The sequence below is a fragment of the Papaver somniferum genome, chromosome 1 (genome assembly GCF_003573695.1).
Source record: "Papaver somniferum cultivar HN1 chromosome 1, ASM357369v1, whole genome shotgun sequence".
Classification (NCBI taxonomy): Eukaryota; Viridiplantae; Streptophyta; class Magnoliopsida; order Ranunculales; family Papaveraceae; genus Papaver; species Papaver somniferum.
Window position 1 is genome coordinate 74,752,181 of NC_039358.1, and position 7,795 is coordinate 74,759,975.

General features: G+C 34.5%; 1 pseudogene; it reads left to right on the plus strand.

Annotated features, from left to right (window-relative positions):
- Window positions 1-897: 897 nt before the first annotated feature.
- LOC113335616 lies at window positions 898-1,622 on the plus strand (annotated as a pseudogene).
- Window positions 1,623-7,795: the final 6,173 nt, after the last annotated feature.

The window sequence follows — 7,795 nt, forward strand, 5'->3', positions numbered from 1 at the left end:
GCAAAGGTTCTCTGGCCTATTTATAATGCCAAGAACCAGGCCAATCCGTTTGCAACTCATTTGCACGGCCTATGAACAGCCATCTGTCCATAGGCAGTTCCCCTAACCACCACAGTTCCTTTCTAACTACTAACTTTAATGATGGCTTGCAGAATTGCGCCACACTTTTCTTGAACGTAGGACATGCCAAACTAGGTTATAAATCTTCTTCATAACAGTCTCAACCAACTATATTTATCTGGATAACGTGTGATGCACACGCCACTTGTAACTGACAGCTTGAACCCATGTCCGATAATCATTGCATTGTGCTCAACTTGGCTCGTGCCAATGTTCGGCAATGATTGTACTTCACTCAACTTGGCCTCTGCCAAGTACGGCAATGGTTGCGCTACATTTATCCCGGCCATGTACTTAGCTTACCAAATAAATCATGCCAATCGATTCCTTCCTTCCACCTTGGTTCAACTTCATACTTTAGGTGCATCACTTGGATTATCCATCCTCTCAGCAAGAATTTTGGAGCAACCAGTACACGATATAAGCAAAGAACAAATGGAGTAGGCAGTTAAAAAACAAAGTTTTCCGTTTTTATCTCCATTTATAACCCTATAACAACAAACATAACATCTTTTTATTTATTTTTGTTTGCCACATGTAAGAAAACTTCTTCTGTAGAATTCATGCAAATATACATCGTACTTACAGCAAGCAAATCTAAAGTTTTAGCTAAACTAACAAAATCTTTATCTCTGCAAAATCTCATGATTATTGACCTCCAATTCTTCCACCGTAGAAAGCCTACCCTGAATAAAATAGTCTTCCACCGTTTAGAGTAGTATACACGTGTAGATATGCTTATAGCATGTGTGTAATGTGTTGCGATAGTTATTAGATATGGATTTATACGTTCTTTGTTGTTCATTCAGGAACGTACATAGGAAGAGAGTACTCGTGGTAACTAATACAACAGTTGTGCCATTATACCTAGATAAAGTTATCAGCGCATTAACTCATGGAAATCCGAGTATTTCGGTTGAGAGTGCGATTTTTCCAGATGGAGAGAAATATAAAAATATGGTAGGTATCTGTTGTTCTAATTGTTTTATCTTTTTATGTTGTTTTGTTGTTCTGATTTTTGATGTTTGCTTATGTATTTGTCAATAGAATACTCCGATGAAAGTTTTTGACAAGGCCATAAGATCTCTATTTGATCGTCGTTCCATGTTTGTCGCTCTTGTAGGTGGTGTTATTGGTGACATGTGTGGTTATGCTGCGGCATATTTCCTTCGTGGTGTAACCTTCATTCAAATTCCAACAACTGTCATGGCACAGGTTTGTTGCAGACTTTGTTTTACTTTTTCTTCTTGAAATACTTGTTGGTATAATCCTTTGACTTTCTTTCGTCAGGTGGATTCCTCAGTTGGGGGAAAAACTAGAATCAACCACACATGTTGATTGGTGCTCCCCCCCCCACCCCCCACACACACAATGTGTAGTTGTAGATACATATACATTAGATACACTACCTAAGAGGAAATTAGCTTCTGGGTTTTTCCGAAGTCATTAAATATGGACTCATTAAGGATGCTGAGTTCTTTGAGTGGAAAGAAAAAATATGAACTCTCTCTTGGCGAGGTATTGATACTTAGATTCATGATTTCTTTGATGTTATGCAGCAAACAGACAACAACAACCTAACTATGGATAATGTGAAGGTCGATCTCTTATTCTCGGCCATAAACATATTCCCATTAACTGATTCTGAGGGTGATAGCTTTTTTTGTGGTTAATGAAGTATACCACTAAAGCTTCCTCGATAGGATCCTCCTGTCAGTCACAATATAAACTGGGGAGTGATATGAGCCCATATGTCTTTATTACTGTACTTAAGTTGCAAACGCTGATGTTGATCATCATGGAGGAATGGTACCCCATGAGTTCCTGAAAATGAACTCACCTTGTTATAGCGGTTTGCCAGACCACACAAATATATGTATGCACTCAGAATAACTCATCAGTTATCACTTATATTTTGTTGAAGTTATTTTTTATCATTTATTCTTATTTCTCCAAACATTTGTTTTTGCAGCTTTGCATGACTTTTGGGAGTTAGGGGTTTCATTGTTCTTAATTGAATCTTGTGTGTTGCCTTTCTTTTTGAAACCTATTATAGGGGCTTCACATTCCAATGAAAGGGCTTCACATGGATTCTTAGTGACTAAATATTTGGTTATGGGATGTCTTGATGCAATAAAAAATGTCTACGTTACCCTCCATCTAAAATAAAAACCTAAAAACTAAAATCAAAACCTAATTCTAGTTCAAAAATATGCTCTTCTTCTTCTTCTTCTATCTTCCCCTCCTTCATAAACCATAAATCCTTCCCTCTTTTTTCAATAGAGATTATTTCATCATTTTGGATTAATCCACGATTCGAAAAACTTATAGTCGTCAATTGAAATCTCTATAACCACAACCAACTGATAAGACATTATGATCATACGATATTATGATTAAATTGGTTGATATAGGAAAAATTAGGGTTACAAATTCACTTAAGGTTGTTCTGTGAAACTATTACGGTTAGGAAACTAAGAATTTCTAACCGTAAATATTAAAAATAAAATAAAAACTGTAGTTGATACGGTTAGGCATGTAACAGTAAATATATTTACGGTTGGATTCGACTCCCTAAAACCTAACCGTAAGAAATTCTGAACTAAAAAATACTTCTTTTATTACTCATTTTCTGATCATGTGGGACCAAGAAAAATTCTCTGAGTTTTCCTAAATAACTGGCCAAATCTTTAATTACCTAACTAAACATGTTTTAGTCAAAGGAGGAAATATTTTATTTACCTAACTTTGTTTAACTTCGGGGAAAATAAAAGCTACCGTTGGTTTTTATTATTGCAAATCGGAAAAATCTGGTCGTAACGAATATACGATTGGTTTTTTTATTACCAACCAAACAAACCTGGCCGTAACAAACCTACGGTTGTTTTTTTTTTATAACAACTAAACCTAGCCGTGACAAACCTACGGTTGTTTTTTCTTATTATTACCTAGCCGTAACTGGGGTTTTCTCAACTTGTGTTTTTCCCAATTTTCCTCAATTACGGTTAGGAGTTCATCGCTACCTTTTTTTTTATAACAACCAAACCTGGCTATAACAAACCTACGGTTGTTTTTCCTTATTATTACCCAACCATAACTGAGTTTTTTCCCAATTTTCCTCAATTACGGTTAGGAGTTCATCGCCACTTAACCGTAAACCGGTATGAAAAGGAAAAAAAAAACAGTTTTTTATGTACTTTAACCAATTTGGATTCACTTTATAGACAAAGCATCAACAATCTCTCTTTCTTGGATGCTCTCGGCTGGAGTTTGCCATAGATGTTCTTTATAATCGTCAATGATTGGCTCAACAAATTATTTTCTAGCTTCCCCGATCAAATGTTGCCTGCTGGGAGCTTCTAGGGTACATGAGACTCTGGAAAGCATTGATTTTTCAATCGTATCGTTCCAGCGCCGCTGAATATGTGTAGAAACATTGGCACTAAGCCTGAAATGTAACAGAATGTTAATGCAACAAAACAACAGGAGACCACACCAAACACAAAAGGTATTAAACTATATTGATTAACAAGATATAACAAATCAATTTGATATCCTATCTTCACCCAATGAAAATAACATCTAATATCCTACAACTCATAAAACCAACTAACCAGTCATAATAACACTAACACCGCTTGCTAGCAACCTCATCAAATCAAACACAATAAGTTTGAGAATGTCAGTTTGTGGCACTCAATGATAAAAGGAAGGCCTCTAGATAAACTTAAAGGGTCTCAATTGTGACAAAGTCCAATGTTATGGGACACAGAAACAAAGTAAATTAAATTTGGACTAATATAATAACTTCCTTGTCCTATGAATTTAACCAGCCTTTTCATAAACAATTATAGGGTATTTCTTTTATGTTAGGTGCAACAACTTAAATATATATTAGACAGATATATAATCATAAGACGTGTAACACAAAATAAATGCACCTTTAAAAAAAAGAAATATATATTGTAATGAAAAACACATACAAAACACAATGAATTAGAGCATCCCAATAAAACACATACAAAAACTGATTCACAGCAACATGAAACAACAAAGAGAGCAAAAAAGTTCATTGGACGGCTAATATTTCAAAGCACCTGCATACATTGAATTCTTCCTAAAGCTACTGTTAATCAAAGGCCTGGTATCATCAATTTATCACTTACTTTTTCCTGATAAACTTCAACACAGACATTCTCAAACCTCCTTCACTAGCTCCTTTATCTATCTTATCATCTTCCAAAAAATTTCTCAAAAGTGCGCACATTCTGTTTGTATTTCAAAATGCTGATAACACTATACAAGCAAAAGTAACATCCTCATCCTGCTGATATTGAAAACAAAATTATCAACAAATATAAATCACATAGCTAAGAGATTACTAATTATTTATGGTAAAAGATTCCAAATAGGTAGATCTCATACCATGTCATAATGATGGGGGGCTAAAAATCCTACATTCATAATATTAGTCGGCTCATAGGTGACATGTAGAGATTACAAATCCTTCGCTTTTCTTTATGAGCTACAAAACCACATATGCGATGCACATGCTTGAATTTTACTCTTTTAACAACTCCAAACTTGATTACAATGATATTTTTTTGTAAAATAAAATTTAATGTTCTATTTGTACTCATTACGTAGGTAATTCAAAGAGCTTTTCAAATATGTTAATCTTACAAAAATCCGATGTGTATTTTGAAAAATATCAAGTTTTTAAAAAATTTGATATATTTTTAAAACAATGGCGTTTCTGTTAATATGTAAAGTTGAATATGTAAACATTGATTTAATGTATGTTTTTATCCTTAAATATATGTGAAGTTATATTTGATATTAAAGGTCATATAAGTAATATCAGGGTTAGACCAAGGCTTCACCAAAAATACCCTTTTCTATATATTAGTTAAGATTAAGATTAGATAAGGTCTGAGATTAAACTACATCAGTTCAATGAAGTTCATACCAAATGTAAAGTATAGATTAGAAAAATCATATTCAAATGATTATCCAGCTTTTATGCTGCAACACTTCTTATTGGATTGAATCATATCATGCGAGTCAAGCGAAGTGACATAACTTTCTTCGAAAGTAATCAGATCGCTTTCCTTACACTTGTGTATTCCAAGCAAATCTAATACCCTTAGACTCACATCCCATAAAGCACGGTCGGGTGAACAATAGATAGCTCAAACTAATCTTGAGTTCACCCATCTATGGTAGTGATAAGTTATCTGCAAACATCAAGTGTGTGATTGTAGGTGCCCATCTATTTAATTAGTTTATAACCTTGATAGAGACCTTGGATTTCAAATTGATGAAAAACTAAAGATAATCCATGTGAACAGATTATAAACAATGTTTGAGATAGTGGAGAACCCTGACGAATACCCATTTCACTTCTGAAAAAACCTTGTGGAGAGCCATTTAGGTTAATTAAGAATGAAGCAATTGAAACACAAGCCATAATGAGAAAATGAGAAGTACCTGAATCCCCATAATCCCTAACATGTCTCCTAGAAATCTCCAATTCGCTCTATCACATGCTTTTGCCATGTCCACTTTTAGGGCAAAGTGACCATTTATAGCTTTCAAGTTATTCATTGAGTACAGTAACTCTTTAGAAATAATGATATTGTCTAGGATTTGTCGACCTGGAACAAACGCATTATGAGACCAACAAATAAATTCCTCCAAATATGGTTTTGAGCCTATTAGAGAGAATTTTAGTTACTATCTTGTATAGCACGTTGCACAATGATATTGAACGAAAATCAGCTGGAGAAATAGTTTGTGATATCTTTTGTATTGATCTGTAAACATCATTACACACAGTAGACTAACACTTTTTATAAAACACGAGTGAATTACCATCCGACCCGGAGAAGTGAATGAGCCCATTTTATATACAACTTCCCATATTTCTTCTATTGTTGGAACCCTACACAAAGCATCATTATCCATAATGAAATAAGAATCATCTTGCACAGAGAACTGGGGAGGATATGGCATAACAGGTTGTTGGAATAAGGATTGAAAGTGATGAACCAGAGCACGTAAAATTTCACCTTGATCTGTTATCTGTGTATATACTATTGATGCGTGTCGTAACCACAACAAATTAGTGAATATTTTTCCACCTAATTGTTAGAACATAGCTCGGTTGAACCCACCAAGTGTTGGTATGTCAAGTTTTGTTGTCATATTTTAGTGAATCAAAACTCATTTAAGAGTCGCTTGATTATGTACTAGAGTCAACTTCGTATAGGTTAGCTTGGAAGTATTAGGATATGAGACATTACAAGTATTGTGAAGACTTGAAGAAGTGAATAAGTAAGAAGCTACAACGACAACATCATCCTTCCACTTGAGGTTAGTGATATTAGACTTGAACTGTTTCATTCCCTAACGTATCTTTCAAGTCGTGCATATTGAAAACAAACTGTGAAGCATGAACACTCTAGATAGACGTAGTATTAAGGAATACAATACGAGGTTTATTGCTTAACCATTAAACTTTGTAGATAAGACATCGACATAATCGTTTAAATGTTATTGTGATTATGTATGGGTATGAGGTGAGGATTTCATCCTAGGAAACAATGTTTTACATGTGTTTTAAGGAAGTAAGTTCATAAACTTGTTTATGAATCGAAAAGGAAATCGCCAGGTGTTATTGGTATTGTTATTCATTGCATATCTTGTGAACAACCAATATGTGTGATTTAGTATAACCGCTTATGACTTGTTTGTGTTCTTGGTAAAACTATTCACAAAGGCCTGACTTATGTATTGGTATGACTTTTATTAGTGAAACCGATCTTAAGTAATCACCTGAGATGGTATGATCGAGTTTGTGATTTTTGTATGACCGAATCTTCGTAAAGGGGAACCGATCCTAGTAAGAGGTGCAACACATAACAAAGGGGATCGATCCTTGTATGAGGTGCAACAAGTTTGTAGCAGAAAGGGAAACCGATCCTATGGACATGTGCAACACGTTTTTAGGCAAAGGGGAACCGATCCTATGGGCATGTGCAACACATATAAGTTAGATACCATATATATGTGGGGAACCGATCCTAGTACCTAGTCAACTGAATTTTGGAAAGCTAGTGTGACTATGCACAGTACTCACATGGAGGTAGAACCGAAACTTGTTTTGGTAGAACCGTTAAACCCATGATTTGTGATTGAGTGCTCTTGATCAATCACATAGTTCTTGAAAGTCAGATGAACCAATTCTAAACTTGTTTGGAAGTGTGGAAAATCGGTTTCAAGGTTGTAAGTATGAAAGAGGACTTACAAAGTAAGGATGCCGACACACTTTGAACACATGCAGTAATGTTTATCTTTATTTGTTCAAAGTTATTCCTTAATAGCTACAGGAAGAAAATCCTAGGATCGAAACATAAATAAGTTAAGAATCTTTTAATTAAGGTCTTAATTTTATTTTAGGAAAATGAGAATTAGTAATGTGCATTTACTAGTTAAAGATTTTTCAAAGAGATTTTCGGTCATTATTTTGGACAGAGCATTTCCAGGAATTATGGAAACCGAGTTTGGAATATATTTCATATCTTGAGAATATTTTCGGTTTTGGAAATTCCTTGGTGTCCAAACTTCCTTGTCTATAAATACTTGAAGTTTGCATTTCTAGCAAACTAATTCT